The sequence below is a fragment of the Anabrus simplex genome, chromosome 1, assembly GCF_040414725.1.
Source record: "Anabrus simplex isolate iqAnaSimp1 chromosome 1, ASM4041472v1, whole genome shotgun sequence".
Taxonomy (NCBI): domain Eukaryota; kingdom Metazoa; phylum Arthropoda; class Insecta; order Orthoptera; family Tettigoniidae; genus Anabrus; species Anabrus simplex.
The window spans coordinates 1,745,821,795-1,745,841,881 of record NC_090265.1 but is presented as its reverse complement, the minus strand read 5'-3'; the positions used below and the strand labels follow the sequence as shown (position 1 = coordinate 1,745,841,881).

General features: G+C 38.0%; 1 protein-coding gene across 1 annotated transcript in view; it reads right to left on the bottom strand.

Annotated features, from left to right (window-relative positions):
* The window catches only part of GABA-B-R1 (gamma-aminobutyric acid type B receptor subunit 1), a 297,561-nt gene that overhangs the window by 187,298 nt on the left and 90,176 nt on the right, over positions 1 to 20,087 (bottom strand). The window lies entirely within an intron of this gene.

The window sequence follows — 20,087 nt, the reverse complement described above, 5'->3', positions numbered from 1 at the left end:
CATCTGTCCAGGCTCTTCCGGTCTTCCTAGTTCTTCCTGCGGCTTGAACACCTTCCAAATTCTTAAGTATGTTCCTAAACATATTCCTTTCCAACAGCTGGTCTTCCAAGATGCTTAACCTTTCCATATCCTTCTTCATTTCCTTAATCCATGCTGTAGTGGTCTTTTTTCTATTATTATTATTATTATTATTATTATTATTATTATTATTATTATTATTATTATTATTACATGGTTCATAGTGTGGGTTACTGTAGTCACGTCCTAGTTCGTGAACCACGAGCAACGGCTGAGTGGCCTAGTAAGTGGTCCTTAGAATCGGGATACCAGTTGCTATGGAATGCGAGTGGGCATCTCTGACATATTCTGAGTCATGGCCCTCCTTGTGCTCAGGCGGCTAGGACTATACAATCCACCGGTGGTCCATAACCAGTTAGAGGAGAGATACTCATTTGGACTGGGTAGCATCCTGCTTCATGAATTTACCGAGCTCAGAACATTTTAAGCAAGCCTCAGACCTATGGGAGTAACGGAGTCCCACTCCCATTTGACAGGCGAGGGGCTCCTTGGAAACAACTTGGTGAACGAAATGGAATTCGATGGGGAGCTATCAATATTAATGGGGCTTATGGAAGAAAGAAAGTAGAACTGGCTGAGTCAGTTAAGAGGATGCATCTGGATGTGCTAGGAGTAAGTAATATTTTGGTAAGGCGAGATAACAAGGAAGATATAAGAGATTATAAAGTGTACTTGACGGGTGTTGGAAAGGGAAGGGCAGAGTCTGGGGTAGGGCTGTTTATCAGGAATACCATTGCACGCAACATAGTTTCTGTTAGGCACGTAAATGAGCGAATGATGTGGGTAGATTTGGCATTTGGAGGAATTAGGACGAGAATTGTCTGAGTGTATTCACCATGTGAGGGTGCAGATGAGGATGAAGCATTGAGTTACATCGTGCTCAGGGTCAACAGCAAGGACAGAATAGTGCTAATGGGCGATTTCAATGCGAGAGTTGGAAATAGAACTGAAGGATATGAAAGGGTGACTGGTAAATGTGGGGAAGATATGGAAGCTAATAGGAATAGGAAGCGTTTGCTGGCCTTTTGTGCTAGAATGGGTTTAGCAGTTATGAATACATTCTTCAACCATAAGGCTATTCACCGCTACACGTGGGAGGCTAGGGGTACCAGATCCATAATAGACTATATCTTAACCGACTTCGAATTCAGGAAATCTGTTAGGAATGTACGAGTTTTCCGGGGATTTTTCGATGATACAGACCACTATCTGATCTGTAATGAACTAAGTATCTCTGGCCTAGGGTACAGAAAGTGAAATCTGTCTGCAAACAAATAAGGGTAGAAAATCTCCAGGACAAGGCAATTAGACAGAAGTACATGGATATGAATAGTGAGAAGTTTCGAACAGTAGACAGTAAGCAGGTTCAGGATATAGAAAGTGAATGGATGGCATACAGGGATGCTGTAGTAGAAACAGCAAGGGAATGCCTAGGAACAACTGTGTATAAAGATGGGAAAAGGCAAACATCTTGGTGGAATGATGAAGTGAGAGCAGCTTGTAAACGTAAAAAGAAGGCTTATCAGAAATGGCTTCAAACAAGGGCCAAGGCAGACAGGAATCTGCATGTAGATGAGAGAAACAGAACAAAACAAATAGTTGTTGAGTCCAAAAGGAAGTAGTGGGAAGATTTTGGTAATAACGAGGAAAGACTAGGTCAAGCAGCAGGGAAACCTTTTCGGACAGTAATAAAGAATCTTAGGAAGGGAGGGAAAAGGAAATGAACAGTGTTTTGAGTAATTCAGGTGAACTCATAGTAGATCCCAGAGAATCACTGGAGAGGTGGAGGGAACATTTTGAACATCTTCTCAACGTAAACGGAAATCATCCTGGTGGAGTTGCAAACAGCCAAGTTCATGGGGAGGAGGAAAATGGTGTTCGTGAAATTACACTTGAGGAAGTGGAAAGGATGGTAAATATACTCCATTGTCATACAGCAGCAGGAATAGATGAAATTAGACCTGAAATGGTGAAGTATAATGGGAAGGCAGGGATGAAATTGTTTCATAGAGTAATAAGATTAGCATGGAGTGTTGGTAAGGTACCTTCGGATTGGACAAAAGCAGTAATTGCACCTATCTATAAGCAAGGGAACAGGAAGGATTGCAACAACTATCGAGGTATCTCATTGATTAGTGTACCAGGCAAGATATTCACTGGGATCTTGGAAGGGAGGGCGCGATCACTAGTTGAGAGGAAGTTGGATGAAAACCAGTGTGGTTTCAGACCATAGAGGGGCTGTCAATATCAGATTTTCAGTATGCGCCAGATAATTGGAAAATACTACGAGAGGAATACGTAGTTGTGTTTATGCTTCGTAGATCTAGAGAAAGCATATGATAGGGTAGCGAGGGAAAAGATGTTCGCCATACCAGGGACTATGGAATTAAATGTAGATTTTAAAAAGGCATTTATGTTGAGAATTGTGCTTCAGTGAGAATTGATGGCAGAATGAGTTCTTGGTTCAGGGTACTTACAGGGGTTAGACAAGGCTGTAATCTTTCACCTTAGCTGTTCGTAGTTTACATGGATCATCTGCTGAAAGGTATAAAATGGCAAGGAGGGATTCAGTTAGGTGGAAATGTAGTAAGCAATCTGGCCTATGCTGACGACTTGGTCTTAATGGCAGATTGTCCCGAAAGCCTGCAGTCTAATATCTTGGAACTTGAAAATAATTGCAATGAGTATGGTATGAAAATTAGCCTCTCGAAGACTAAACTGATGTCAGTAGGTAAGAAATTCAACAGAACTGAATGTCAGATTGGTGATACAAAGCTGGAAAAGGTAGATAGTTTCAAGTATTTAGGTTGTGTGTTCTCCCAGGATGGTAATATAGTACGTGAGATTGAATCAAGGTGTAGCAGAGCTAATGCAGTGAGCTTGCAGTTGTGATCAAGAGTATTCAGTAAGAAGGAAGTCAGCTCCCAGACGAAACTATCTTTACATCGGTCTGTTTTCAGACCAACTTTGCTTTACGAGAGCGAAAGCTGGGTGGATTCAGGATATCTTATTCATAAGTTAGAAGTAACAGACATGAAAGTAACGAGAATAATTGCTGGTACAAACAGGTGGGAACAATGGCAGGTGGGTTTTCAGAATGAGGAGATAAAGGCTAAGTTAGGAATGAACTCGATGGATGAAGCTGTATGCATAAACCGGCTTCGCTGGTGGGGTCATGTGAGGTGGATGGAGGAGGATAGATTACCTAGGTGAATAATGGACTCTGTTATGAAGGGTAAGAGAAGTAGAGGGAGACCAAGACGACGATGGTTACAGCTGTCGGCGAGCCATTTCCAACCTGAAGGGGGAGTTCTAGCTGGCTCGGAAAATGAAAATAGAAATAAAAGTGGAAGAGAAAAGAAAATAGCTAGAATATGTTCACGTGCAGTTGTACTTGGTTAAAAGTAATGGAAATATTTTAATAACATCGACGGCGTGATAAGTGTAATTATGAAGGTGTACAAAAGGAAAACTTGGCTGGACAGTGTTAATGATATCACGTGTGAATTGTAATAATTAATAACTGAATTTATATTTAATTTGAATGGTGTACCAGTGGAAGTAATGTGAATTTAGTTAAAGAAAATGATAAGAATTCAGTACTTGAACTGACTCATAGTTCCAACGATGAATGGAGTACTACGTTACTTAAAGCAAGTCACTTCTAACTGCTGCTCACTTCAGCTTATTTCGTCGCAGAACGTCAGTGAAGATACAGCGATCGCCAGGGATAGTGGACGCATTCCAGCGTTCAGCTCATACTTAAATTATGCCAGGCTACGACTACAATTATTGTTCAACCCACAGACGTCGAAAAGATACAGATAACTAAATAAAAGTACATGTTTTTCTATAACAACTTGCAGGATTGTGCTTGGGATTTTTTTTTCTAATTTATTCTGTACAAGTTTCAGCAAAATCATTGGGAAGTGTAAAGTGGAACAGGACCTCTACAGCATTCATCGAAAGAAGATGGAAGATTGTGCCGAATACTACACACATTCCATCATGAATTTTTACGTCAATGGACCGGTGCTAACAGTGGAGAAATGCAAGGATTTCAACCCTAGAATGTTCGATTGAGGACACCACGAGCTCAACATGAAGACTACAGTATAAGTTAAGTCGACTACGTCATATTAATATCTGTTCTTTGTGGCACTTAAGTTCTATTTCTTTCTTTGGTATGGTCTTGTAGTCTGTAGTTGATTTCTTTTTCATGATATTTCATTGATTGTTTCCTAATATGTGAGATAGGACTTGGAGTTTAATTCGTGTACTTGTTCAGATTCCTGACCACGTGTTACCGACTTCTGAAATGACAGATCAGTTGAAGTCAATTGGGAAGGAAATGCGAACGACAGGAAGCATGACGAACAAATGGCAAATAAGTTAATATGGGAAGGACAGCTGATTCAGAAAGTGATGGAACCAACCAGAGGGAAAAATATTTTGGATGTGGTGCTGATAAAACCAGATGAGCTCTATAGGGAAACTGAAGTAATAGATGGTATTAGTGATCATGAAGCTGTTTTTGTGGTAGTTAAAAATAAATGTGATAGAAAGGAAGGTCTTAAAAGTAGGACTGTTAGGCAGTACCATATGGCTGATAAAGCAGGTATGAGGCAGTTTCTAAAAAGTAACTATGATCGGTGGAAAACGGTAAATAAAAATGTATACAGACTCTGGGATGGGTTTAAAGAAAATGTTGAGGAATGCGAAAACAGGTTTGTACCTTTAAGGGTGGTAAGGAATGGTAAAGACCCACCTTATTATAATAGAGAAATAAAGAGACTAAGGAGGTGCAGACTGGAAAGAAATAGAGTTAGAAATGGTTGTGGAAGTAAGGAGAAACTGAAGGAACTTACTAGAAAATTGAATCTAGCAAAGAAGGCAGCTAAGGATAACATGATGGCAAGCATAATTGGCAGTCATACAAATTTTAGTGAAAAATGGAAGGGTATGTATAGGTATTTTAAGGCAGAAACAGGTTCCAAGAAGGACATTCCAGGAATAAATTAATAATTAATGAACCTCATAAAACAGACTTTAAGCAACACCAGGTCACGAGTAAAGTTCAGAGGAGTCATATCAGAAAGTTTTGAAATTAAATCAGGAGTGAGACAGGGAGATGGTCTGTCCCCTCTCCTCTTTAACTGTGCCTTGGAGAAAGTAATAAGAGAGTGGCGAAAGGAGTTAGCTAGAATGGAGATTCCAAGTGGCATTTATTTGGGACATAAGCGCAATGAGCTCAATGTTGACTGTCTGGCGTATGCCGATGATCTGGCCCTGATATCTAATTCAATAGAAACTTCAGTGAAACAACTAAATGTTCTCAGACAACAAGCAGCAAAGGTTGGGCTACATGTGTCTCTCGAAAAAACACAATTCATCACGAACATCGGTGAATCTCCTTGTACGTTGCATCTGGAACAGGGAGAGATCAGGAAAACCAATAGGTTTAAGTACTTGGGAGAATGGTTGGAATCCAATCTCTCTGAAGGAACAGCTTTGTCAACTCGAGTTAACAGGCTTGAAATGGCCTACCAACTGACCAAGAATACGTATAATAAAAAGTGTCTCTCTCGTAATACTAAGATGAAGCACTACCAGACAGTCATCCGCCCTGAAGCCTTATATGCTTCAGAATGTCTAACATTCAACAGGAAGGGACTCATGGAAAAACTTGAAATCCAGGAAAGAAAGATAATGAGGAAGATACTGGGGCCAGTCAAGGAAGGGGACAGTTATAAAAGACGGCCTAACCAAGAGCTCTACAAGTACTGTGAAAGAATAACGAATGTAGCAAGGAAGAGACGCCTAGCATTCTATGGGCACGTCTACAGGATGCATACTACCAGGTTGACCAACCGGATTCTCAGCTACTGGCAAAATAGGAAGACCAAGTCACCATGGTTGATGGAAGTGAATAAAGATCTACAGGAACTGGGAATAACAGAAGGAATCTTAAAGGATCGTACAGCACTCAGGAAGATGCTTAAACATAAGAAGTTCCAGGACAGATTATCAACAAAGAAGACTGGCGCCCTTTGGACAAAGGAGAGGAAGGAGCAACACAGCCTGAGGATGCGCAACTACTGGGCAAACATCAAAGCCCATTCCAAAATGCAATAGTTGAATGTCGTGGTCCTTAGCTGGCCTATACGAAACAAGAAGAAGAAGAACAAGGGGAGTGTGTATGTGAGGATCTTCAAAAGGCAGAAGTATTCAGTCAGCAGTATGTAAAGATTGTTGGTTACAAGGATAATGTCGAGATAGAGGAAGAGACTAAGGCCCAAGAAGTAATAAAATTTACGTATGATAACAATGACATTTACAATAAGATACAAAAGTTGAAAACTAGAAAAGCGGCTGGAATTGATCAGATTTCTGGGGATATACTAAAGACAATGGGTTGGGATATAGTACCATATCTGAAGTACTTATTTGATTATTGTTTGGCCGAAGGAGCTATACCAGATGAATGGAGAGTTGCTATTGTAGCCCCTGTATATAAAGGAAAGGGTGATAGACATAAAGCTGAAAATTACAGGCCAGTAAGTTTGACATGCATTGTATGTAAGCTTTGGGAAGGCATTCTTTCTGATTATATTAGACATGTTTGTGAAATTAATAACTGGTTCGATAGAAGGCAATTTGGTTTTAGGAAAGGTTATTCCACTGAAGCTCAACTTGTAGGATTCCAGCAAGATATAGCAGATATTTTGGATTCTGGAGGTCAAATGGACTGTATCGCGATTGACATGTCTAAAGCATTTGATAGGGTGGATCATGGGAGACTACTGGCAAAAATGAGTGCAATTGGACTAGACAAAAGAGTGACTGAATGGGTTGCTATATTTCTAGAAAATAGATCTCAGAGAGTTAGAGTAGGTGAAGCTTTGTCTGACCCTGTAATAGCTGAGAGGGGAGTTCCTCAGGGCAGTGTTATCGGACCTTTATGTTTTCTTATATATATAAATGATATGAGTAAAGGAGTGGAATCGGAGGTAAGGCTTTTTGCGGATGATGTTATTCTCTATAGAGTGATAAATAAGTTACAAGATTGTGAGCAACTGCAACGTGACCTCGAAAATATTGTGAGATGGACAGCAGGCAATGGTATGTTGATAAACTGGGTTAAAAGTCAGGTTGTGAGTTTCACAAATAGGAAAAGTCCTCTCAGTTTTAATTACTGCGTTGATGGGGTGAAAGTTCCTTTTGGGGATCATTGTAAGTATCTAGGTGTTAATATAAGGAAAGATCTTCACTGGGGTAATCACATAAATGGGATTGTAAATAAAGGGTACCGATCTCTGCACATGGTTATGAGGGTGTTTAAGGGTTGTAGTAAGGATGTAAAGGAGAGTGCATATAAGTCTCTGGTAAGACCCCAACTAGAGTATGGTTCCAGTGTATGTGATCCTCACCAGGATTACCTGATTCAGGAACTGGAAAAAATCCAAAGAAAAGCAACTCAATTTGTTCTGGGTGATTTCCGACAAAAGAGTAGCGTTACAAAAATGTTGCAATGTTTGGGTTGGGAAGAATTGAGAGAAAGAAGAAGAGCTGCTCGACTAAGTGGTATGTTCTGAGCTGTCAGCGGAGAGATGGCGTGGAATGACATTAGTAGACGAATAGGTTTGAATGGCGTCTATAAAAGTAGGAAAGATCACAATATGAAGATAAAGTTGGAATTCAAGAGGACAAACTGGAGCAAATATTCATTTATAGGAAGGGGAGTTAGGGATTGGAATAACTTACCAAGGGAGATGTTCAATAAATTTCCAATTTCTTTGAAATCATTTAGGAAAAGGCTAGGAAAGCAACAGATAGGGAATCTGCCACCTGGGCGACTGCCCTAAATACAGATCAGTATTGATTGATTGATTGATTGATTGATTGATTGATTATCCATGTGTTATCGTAACCATCCTTTCATATTTTACGAATTTCATTGTACATACATACATACATACATACATACATACATACATACATACATACATACATTATCATTATAGACTGTTATGCCTTTCAGCGTTCAGTCTGCAAACCTCTGAGAATTTACTAAATGTCGCCACAATCCTCGATTTGCAACTAGTGTTGTGGCCTCATTTAGTTCTATACCTCTTATCTTTAAATCGTTAGAAACAGAGTCTAACCATCGTCGTCTTGGTCTCCCTCTACTTCTCTTACCCTCCATAACAGAGTCCATTATTCACCTAGGTAACCTATCCTCCTCCATTCGCCTCACATGACCCCACCACCGAAGCCGGTTTATGTGTACAGCTTCATCCATCGAGTTCATTCCTAAATTAGCCTTTATCTCCTCATTCCGAGTACCCTCCTGTCATTGTTCACACCTGTTTGTACCAACAATCATTCTTGCTACTTTCATGTCTGTTACTTCTAACTTATGAATAAGATATCCTGAGTCCACCCAGCTTTCGCTCCCGTAAAGCAAAGTTGGTCTGAAAACAGACCGATGTAAAGATAGTTTCGTCTGGGAGCTGACTTCCTTCTTACAGAATACTGCTGATCGCAACTGCGAACTCACTGCATTAGCTTTACTACACCTTGATTCAATCTCACTTACTATATTACCATCCTGGGAGAACACACAACCTAAATACTTGAACTTATCGACCTGTTCTAGCTTTGTATCACCAATCTGACATTCAATTCTGTTGAATTTCTTACCTACTGACATCAATTTAGTCTTCAAGAGGCTAATTTTCATACCATACTCATTGCACCTATTTTCAAGATCCAAGATATTAGACCGCAGGCTTTCGGCACAGTCTGCCATTAAGACCAAGTCGTCAGCATAGGCCAAACTGCTTACTACATTTCCACCTAACTGAATCCCTCCCTGCCATTTTATACCTTTCAGCAGATGATCCATGTAAACTACGAACAGCAAAGGTGAAAGATTACAGCCTTGTCTAACCCCTGTAAGTACCCTGAACCAAGAACTCATTCTACCATCAATTCTCACTGAAGCCCAATTGTCAACACAAATGCTTTTGATTGATTTTAATAATCTACCTTTAATTCCATAGTCCCCCAGTATGGCGAACATCTTTTCCTTCGGTACCCTGTCATATGCTTTCTCTAGATCTATGAAACATAAACACAACTGCCAATTCCTCTCATAGCATTTTTCAATTACCTGGCACATACTGAAAATCTGATCCTGACAGCCGCTCTGTGGTCTGAAGCCACACTGGTTTTCATCCAATTTCCTCTCAACAATGGATCGCACCCTCCCTTCCACGATGCCAGTGAATACTTTGCCTGGTATACTAATCAATGAGATACCTCGATAGTTGTTGCAATCCTTCCTGTTCCCTTGCTTACAGATAGGTGCAATTACTGCTTTTGTCCAATCTGAAGGTACCTTACCAACACTCCACACTAATTTTACTACTCTATGAAGCCATTTCATCCCTGCCTTCCCACTATACTTCACCATTTCAGGTCTAATTTCACCTATTCCTGCTGCCTTACGACAATGGAGTTTATTTACTATCCTTTCAACTTCCTCAAGCATAATTTCACCAACATAATTTTCCTCCTCCCCATGAGCTTGGCTGTTTGCAACACCACCACGATGATTTCCTTTTACATTCAGAAGATGTTCAAAATATTCCCTCCACCTCTCCAGTGATTCCCTGGGATCTATTATGAGTTCACCTGAGTTACTCAAAACTCTGTTCATTTCCTTTTTCCCTCCCTTCCTAAGATTCTTTATTACTGTTCAGAAAGGTTTCCCTGCTGCTTGACCTAGCCTTTCCAGGTTATTACCAAAATCTTCCCATGACTTCTTTTTGGATTCAACAACTATTTGTTTCGCTCTGTTTCTTTCATCTACGTACAAATCCCTGTCTGCCTCGGCCCTTGTTTGGAGCCATTTCTGATAAGCCTTCTTTTTACGTTTACAGGCTGCTCTCACTTCATCATTCCACCAAGATGTTCGCCTTTTCCTATCTTTACACACAGTTGTTCCAAGGCATTCCCTTGCTGTTTCTACTACAGCATCCCTGTATGCCACCCATTCACTTTCTATATCCTGAACCTGCTTACTGTCTACTGTTCGAAACTTCTCACTAATCATATCCATGTACTTCTGTCTAATTTCCTCGTCCTGGAAATTTTCTACCCTTATTCGTTTGCAGACAGATTCCACTTTCTCTACCCTAGGCCTCGAGATACTTAGTTCACTACAGATCAGATAGTGGTCTGAATCATCAAAAAATCCGCGAAAAACTTGTACATTCCTAACAGATTTCCTGAATTCAAAGTCTGTTAAGATATAGTCTATTATGCATCTGGTACCCCTAGCCTCCCATGTGTAGCGGTGAATAGCCTTATGCTTGAAGAATGTATTCGTAACAGTTAAACCCATACTAGCACAGAAGTCTAGCAAACGCTTCCCATTCCCATTAGCTTCCATATCTTCCCCACATTTACCAATCACCCTTTCGTATCCTTCAGTTCTATTCCCAACTCTCGCATTGAAATCGCCCATTAGCACTATTCTATCCTTGCTGTTGACCCTGACCACGATGTCACTCAATGCTTCATAAAACTTTGATGGTTATGAATTTCATGTTTTTGGTCCGTATTGAACTGAGAATAATATATAAGTAATAATAATAACAACGTAAATGTTTCCACCTTTTCAATACTAAAATATATTCACAAAATTATAAATTACACGGTACTAGTTTCGACCCATCTAGGGGTCATCATCAGCCGTATTGGAGCAAAGATCATTTTTGGCGAAATCCTAAGAAAATGTTATTTTAAAGAATAACAAGTGAAATGAGATATTATGGTAATAGTTAATAATACAAGGAATATACATACTAAGAGGTTTTTAACAAAGAATAAAGTATAAATGGGGTGTTGTAAAAATTATAATCATGTAAATCAGTAAGTTCTTGTATTGAAATGAAATATGGCTTAGGAAGAGGGCTTAAGGTGGGGCTGAAGGGTGCGGGAGAAAGTGTAATTGTCTTGGAAAAGTACCTTTGATTAAATTTAGGATTGAGTTTAGGTTGGCTGCATTATTGTTTCTGAGGAAAGTGATAATAATAACATAATAACATCTCATTTCACTTGTTATTCTTTAAAATAACATTTTCTTAGGATTTCGCCAAAAATGATCTTTGCTCCAATACGGCTGATGATGACCCCTAGATGGGTCGAAAATAGTACCGTGTAATTTATAATTTTGTGAATATATTTTAGTATTGAAAAGGTGGAAACGTTTACATTGTTATTATTATTACTTATATATTATTCATAAAACTTGTCAACTTCATCCTCATCTGCACCCTCACATGGTGAATAGACGGACACAATTCTTGTAATACCAATATAAATGGTCCGTTATTGGACATTATAAATTTTCCAGCTAGCTCATTCTTGGTTCTTGGTGTTCTTGGCAACCAAGAATGAGCTAGCTGGAAAATTTATAATGTCCAATAACGGACCATTTATATTGGTATTATAAATTTGCTCATTCAGGACAAATATTTCAGATTCCCTATGGGAATCAACATCTATATCATCACAATTATTGTCCTAATTCCTCCCACTGACAAATCTACCCACATCATTCGCTCATTTACGTGCCTAGTATTAGTGAGTTAATCTGTGTTGTAGGAATTTATCGAAGAAATATTTTCCCAATATTTTTCAATATTGCCATGATATTTGGACTTACATTTGTGCCTCGTGGTAATTGTAACATGTCGTCAGGATATTAATTCCAGAATGAGATTATGGATTTATTAGGAGAACATGAGCCGTGATATTATAATTCTTCATGGTTTATTTATTCATCAAGATGAATTTAATGGGAGTAAGACTTGCCTGGAAGATAACATGTTCTTACATAATTTTCGGACTACATATTGGTGATATGCCGTTGTGATGAATATTAGTCATCATTATAATGTTGTTATTGTACGTGGAATTTATGTGGAATTAGTACATGTGATATGAGTCTTGATAGTGAATTGTCACGTGTTAGTGCGACGATATTTTTATACACGATTTTGAGCATGGTAGGAAATAGATAATGGTTCTTCGAGATTATATAAAGTGTAGTCACTTTGATAAAGTCTTCCGATGTTGATAATAATAAGTAGATGTCGATCGATGTACTCCAGAATTCTGTCTTAACGTTTAGGAATAAGCTTATCCTGATATAACTCATCGAAGTCATTAATTAAAAACTTCTAATGTATGTGTGAATCTTACTGGAGGGCATTAAATTTGGAAAGTAGATTCTCAAATAAATATCCTGATAAAATTATAGTTCAATACCAGGCGAGCTCACTTTTATCGCCAGAATTTGTACTCACATGGAGATTTCACATTTTCAGTGACACTTCTAAATGGACCTAATGGAGAGTGATGATGTTAATTTGTACATGGACGCAACATGTAAATATTGTAAATATCTCTTCCTTAGAAATCTTCCTGTAGCTAGTTTGTAGAATTAGTGAGATTTTCTAGTGATAAGATATTTTTTTGTGCATTTCAGATGTGATGTGTTGACAGAGAGGATAATCTGTGATACTTTAGTGGCATGTATGTAACAAAGGCTTTTCAGTCTGTCAAACACACAGCAAATACAATGTAAATTAAAACACTATAAACATACCTGTAAAATACACACTAACATACAAAGAATGGCATGTTTTGTTCTACAAGAACATCCTCAGATTCTATTAAATCACTTAAAAACAAGCTTATATATGTACAGTATTGTTAACGTAGCGTAAACTTGTCAATGATAGAGAGATTAGTGATAACATGAAACAGTAATGACAAAAATAAAATATATACAATTATTAATAAAATGAAAAACTTGCGTATTTATCTAGACTGCCGATATTAAGTCCGTTGTCACCGAACACTATTTCAGGATTGTGGTCATGGAAAGTTTGTGGTGAGCCACACTGCGCGTGGAGAGGGGAGGGAAAGAAAGGGAGGGGCCTTGTAGAGCGATGTGGATCTCTCCTATTGGATGATTAAATCGACTAGACTATACAGTGGAGAGGGGAGGGAGAAGTAGGGCAGAGCGGCTGGAGCGCTGTGGAACCTTCCATCAACATTGGAGAGGGGAGAGATGTTACTGACCTATTTCATGTTAATTGTACCTTTATGTAATATGGATGAATGCAAAATAATATTTTTTTTAGGTGAATAAAGTAAGGAATGGTATTATTATTATTATTGTTGTTATTATTGTTATTATTGTTGTTGTTATTATTATTATTATTATTATTATTATTATTATTATTATTATTATTATTATAAAAGCAATTTACCTTCCATCAACATTGGAGCGGGGAGAGATGTTATTGACCTTTTCCATGTTAAATGAATCTTTATGTAATATGGATGAATGCAAATTAATAATTTTTTCTTTTAGATGAATAAAGTAAGGAACGTTATTATTATTATTATTATTATTATTATTATTATTATTATTATTATTATTATTATTATTACGATAAAAGTAATTTAATGAGTCGGTGTTGTCAGATATATGAGTAGACCAAATAGCGGGGAATTATTTAAATGAGCATACACATTTGAATATTTCCCCCCCTATTCGCTCTACTCACATAATATCCGACAACACCTACTCATTATATTACCTTTATCGTAATAACAATAACAACAACAACAACAACAACAATAATAATAATAATAATAATAATAATAATAATAATAATAATAATAATAATAATAATAATAATAATAATAACGTTCGTTACTTTATTCACCTAAAAGAAAAAATTATTAATTTGCATTCATCCATATTACATAAAGGTACATTTAACATGGAAAAGGTCAATAACATCTCTCCCCTCTCCAATGTTGATGGAAGGTTCCACAGCGCTCCAGCCACTCCGCCCTACTTCTCCCTCCGCTCTCCGCTGTATAGTCTAGTCGATTTAATCATCCAATAGGAGAGATCCACATCGCTCTACAAGGCCCCTCCCTTTCTTTCCCTCCCCTCTCCACGCGCAGTGTGGCGCACCACAAACTTTCCATGACCACAGTCCTGAAATAGTGTTTGGTGACAACGGACTTAACATCGGCAGTCTAGATAAATACGTAAGTTTTTCATTTTATTAATAATTGTATATATTTAATTTTTGTCATTACTGTTTCATGTTATCACTAATCTCTCTATCATTGACAAGTTTACGCTACGTAAACAATACTGTACATATATAAGCTTGTTTTTAAGTGATTTGATAGAATCGGACGATGTTCTTGTAGAACGAAACATGTCATTCTTTGTATGTTAGTGTGTATTTTACAGGTATGTTTATAGTGTTTTAATTTACATTGTATTTGCTGTGTGTTTGACAGACTGAAAAGCCTTTGTTACATTTAACTAAGTCAACACTGGAAAACATTTTTAACAAACTTTAGTGGCATTTAATTTAGAATTTTTGACAGTATTCCTACGTCGATGAATTATTTTGATTTAACGATTTTTTTGTGGAGTAACAATTTCAATTTCGTAAGGATGACCACATAATAGAAACGTTAGATGTTAGTGCAGATGAGGAGATAAATGAGAAAGACTGAGCAGATATATCCGACGTCTCGAATTAATTTGTACGTAACGTAAAACATATTCAAGATACATTTAATGTTCATAAATATTTAATGAACATAATTTCACTAATATTTTGATATGAGAAGAAGTAAACTTTGTAAATTTTGAATATTATTTCATCTCATACACTTCATTAAAATTTTATGTGTCTTCCAGATTGTTCGAGGAATTTGATACACCATCCCCATTTTTCAAGATTCCAAAAATTTCAAATATTTGAGTAACTAACGAAATATGTAAAATACTAAAAACAACTCTGTTAGAATTGTAGGGAAAAACAAGTCACATGTACCACCCCATTTGTTAGAATTATTTTTATGTCACGTCAAGATCCATCAGTAATTTACTTAACAAAGCAATCATTTCTCATAATCATAGATATCAGGACGGCAAAAGTTTATTTTATTTGAATAAATCATATATAATATTGATTGAATATCAAATATTCTTATTTCCGAACCTCATGTTAAATCCTGCCACTTTTATTTATTCAGTCAGTAATCCTGTAGAACTGAGCACTCCTGAGGTGTCTCTTGTTCACCGACTACACCTAGTTACGGATACAGTATGTATATATATTATTATTATTATTATTAATTATCTTACGCCCACATTGGAGCACTTTAATCGATCCATATATATTTAGCCCCTTAACTGGGGAATAGTTTCATAATATAAACCAGCCAGTGGGTAATTATTCAGCACAATGTGCAGTTTGGGAATGGGTGCAGTAGCGTGGGGCAGATGTAAATATTCAACAGAAAAATATATTTTACTTGATTTATTTAAATTATTAGTGATATAGTAGAAATTCAGTAGCATTATATTATTACCATTTTTCTTGTAAACCTGTAAATATATTCATATACTATGACCTTTCAATGACCTGTAGCAATATGTCGGCCGGTCATTGAAAGTCATAAGTGAAATGAAATGTGTATCAATGACTTGGAAAAAGGTGTAACGTGTCAATGTGCAGCTTACGCGCATATTTATAAAAGAACCGATACAACTCGTAAGTGTAGAATGGACATAATGGATGAGAGCCGGTGGATCGAACTCAAGACCCCGTGGTATATGTCGAATTACGTCAAGATCAGCTTTATCTACAAGCAAGAGCTCAGTACAATGTCAGCATCAGCTGAGAAGAATGTGGCTAGACATGATATCTAGTTTGAAGTTGTAAAGGGGGCCATGGATTAGCATGAAACTTCATATGGCAAATCATCTAATGGGCCCGTGCTGACGTGTTTCATAGTAAGAAGAAGAACAATAGTGTGTGTTTTCCTTTAGCAACTTCTATGATGAAGATTAGAGTTGTTATTCAGTTCCTCAAATGTCAAAAACACATGTATAGCTAGCATAGGATTTCTCTGCTTATGGAAAGCAACTGATTATTATTGTAAATAATAATGGAAGGAGTTCGTGTTTTACTTACTGATTACTGTATGAAGGAAGATAATTGAAGCAAGCTTAAAGATCTGGTTCTGTAATTGATAAACATAAAGAATAAGCCCAGATATAAGTTATATAATAGCCAAAATCATTTGCAAACCTCGAATTATATGTTTCCTCAGGCCAGTATCAAACTGGAATAGTGAAGATACAATTAGTGTGAAATTGTATTCCTAATTATATTGTACAAGTTTCAGGTGGCGGCCGGAGATGTTAAATCACTATCTGACCAGGGAATGTAAATGAACAACATGAGGTGCTAAACCAATATAGTGCCCTGGCGGACTCAGGCCTCTGCCGGAATGGACGGAATTACAAAAATGATGATTAAACCGCTGCGGAATTACCATGAAGAAGCCAGATAAGTTATTGTACTTGTCTATCTTTTGCTTTCCTAGAATGCTTTAGTAGCATTAGTCCTTTTGTCAATGTCATGTAGGTGACAAGGGGGTGTTAACTTGAACGATCTAACAGATTTTCGGTTGTATTTGTTGGGTTGCGATTGATCATACGTGGGTAAATATTGTATGCCGTCAATTACCGTGGATGAGACGTTTTACTGCGTTGTGTCCGTATTATTTATCGCTGTGAAACAAAAATAATATCATTTACTACAGGTAAGTTGCAGTGTGACAATGTGTGTGAAATATTGATGCGTGATCTTGGTATAATTCCATGATGTGATATGGAAGTTCATTAAGGTGTATTAGGTAATGTTCATGTACAATGTTAATAAGACTCTTCCTTAATTTTGCTTGTGCAGTTAGGATGTGATGATTTTGTGCGGTATACAATGAGATGACGAGCGTAGGGTCGTCATAAAGCGTGGCGGACACGAGATAATTTAGGTTGATTTTTATAGTTTGCGTGTCGAATTATATTGAGTTTCGAGACGTGTTAAGTTGTTAATGGTGTTGTTAATAGAATTTCCGCCGCATATTTTGTGAGATGATTGACAAGCTAGTCCAGCGTTAGGCATTGGTATTGAAGAGAGTCATCAAGTACATGAATTAATAAATTAAGATTTGTAGTTGCAAGTAATGAAATGTTGGAATATGCGCACGGTTAGGGTCTTATAATGCAATTCAGTGATAGTTATGTTTAAGATCAGAGTCACCTATTGCGATCGATGTACATGTAGTAGATGCTTATAGTAGATTCATGCTGTAGTAGCATTTCAGCTGACGGTGAAGGCAGACCTTGACGCAGTCCAGACGGCACCAACTTATATTTTCATGCCAGTAGATAAAGATTTATTTCAGGTGCAGCCCAGCAGCTCGATGGGTGGAAACGACGTGCATTTTACTCACTTATGTGTATTGTGTTGCCATGTGTGATCATTTATAAATGCTGAAGTCTGTTGGGGGGTTCAAGTTAACCGATAATTAGTTAGTCAGATAGGAACAATGATAACTATGAAAGGCAAGGCGGAGTGGACAGGTACAATTAACATTTGCGACGGCGAGTGAATGATATAATATGACCCGATAGACTTTGGTATATCCATAAGATTCTACATTTCTGTGAATTTGCGTTAAATAATTATTTCCGGTTTATGATGGACAATGCAAGATGGACTCGGTCCTTATTTAATGTTAATGAATGCATATGATTTATTTTACGTTGTTCATTTCAGTTGTTCATATTCAATCAATTGATTTTTTTTTTATTAAAATGTGATCCTTCTAATTTCTGTTGCGATTTATTTAAAAACTTTGCCTTAGTGTAGAATTTACATTTTATGATTGGCAGTATCTATAGCTCAGTCGTCGTTATCTGAATGTGACCGAATACTCTTCGAAGGGCCATGCCCTGAGTGGAGTATCATGCGAACCTTCTGAATACTAGTCGGCAAATAATTTGATAGTTCATGGTTATCTACAAACCACGGAGTCCATGAACGGTCACAATACACACCGTGTGTTCATACAAAAGTGAAAATAAAAAGGGACTTTTTCAAGTTTTCAGATATGCATCAATAGGTTATACATACTTTCTGGTTCATAGGTCATCGAAAAAAATTGCGCACAGTGTGCTAAATATGGAAGCATGGCCAAGCACAAAGTGCCACGTCACATTCCTCACAACAGTAGATGGTTCCCCGCTGCCCCTGGTTTGACAGACACACAACATTTCTTGAGTGATTCCTACTTCCGGTCGGCGGGTTCTCAGATATGAAGTGATGTGCTGTTAGTCGTTGAACTGGATCTCCAGAAGTTCTCCCTGGACGTTTTGGTTTCACTGTCGAATCACAATACTTCTCTGTCAGTTTTGATACCAGATTGAGACGAAAACTCAGTTGAGAATCAGTCCCACCTTTCTTTTGGAAGAGAACAAAATGAATTGAAAACATCAGTGTCCAATAAGTGCCAGAACATTTTCATGTAATACTTCTTTAGTCTCCATGCCACAGAGTAACTGGCGAAGCACTGGTCAAACAAATTGACCCCTCCCATTCCTTTGCTGTAGTCTATACTCAGAGTAAGCTTCAACTTATTATTTCCTCACTGTCAGTGTCATTATCTTGTAGTAAATGTTCCACTATTTCATCGTCACCGATATAATTCAACGTCTTTCCTAACCAAGCCATGTTCACGTCACACGGAACAGTTTACCACCATACACAGACCAATTTACAAAGTTTTCAGAATGATGATGATGATGATTCTTGTTGTTTTAAGGGGCCTAACATCGAGGTCATCGGCCCCTAATGGTACAAAATGAAATTACAACAAAAAGTTCAAAAAAATCCACTGACCAAAATAAAAAGTCATGAAAAATGAATGGATGGCCATGAACCCAAAAAACAAAAACAAACAAGAAACAAACAAACAAAAACAGTGGATCCGACGCCAAAAAAAAGGTCATAAATACAAGTATTACTGGCCAAGGGACCCCTTATAAAGCACAGTCCTGAATCGAGGATGCTTGATGTCTAATGGGGTCCGAAAAACCAGGTCTAAGGCCCCTCAGAGTGGTACATGTCGCGAGTAAAGTAGAACCATGGTATTTGTCATGTTGGGGTACTAATCAAAAGTAGCGAAGACTCACGGTGTTCCACACAAGATTGTACTATTCACAAGTATTGTACTTCGTATAGGTAACGCAAACCTATGGTGTTTCTCACACAATGGCACCACTCATATCCAACGCAAACCGGTAAGGTTCCTCACCTAGGTGTACTAACCACACTATCCCGTGGTGTTCCTCACATAGCGGGTACTAATCACAGGCAACACAGACCTACGGTGCCGCTCATATAGCGGTACAACTCACAGGCTACTACGCCCAAACCCGCGCTGTTGCTCACATGGGTACGACGCACGGGTACTGGAAACCCCTAGGACAGCCTCTTTACAGCTACTAATCACAAACCTATTTCGTACCTAATTTAGTGGTACTACTCGCAAGTACAGGCAACCCATGGTGTTCCCCACATGATGGTAGAATCAAAGGTAGTTTCATGATTCTAATTCAATCATCCCTTGGTCGCCCCTTTTAGTCGCCACTCACAACAGGCAGGGGATACCGTGGTGTATTATTCGTCTGCATCCCCCACCCACGGGGGGAGTTTTCAGAATATGGACAATGGAGTTCACAGAACAACTGTATCGTAACAACAACTACTACTACTACAAAAACTCGCAAATTTAGTAATTTCAATGTACATATACACAAGTAAATTCTTTACGAAGAATTTGGCGCGGACCGCACGAGGCAACACGAGACAGCTGTCGGACTGCCGCCTAGGTGCGAACTACCCGACTGGCGTGAGACCGGATAAAACTGAATAGGACAGCAATAATCACATCTAATATGAATTGAATTAGTTTTAAATTACGATAGTAGATGGCAGAAGTGATTAAGAATAGCCAGATGCCTATAGGCAGCT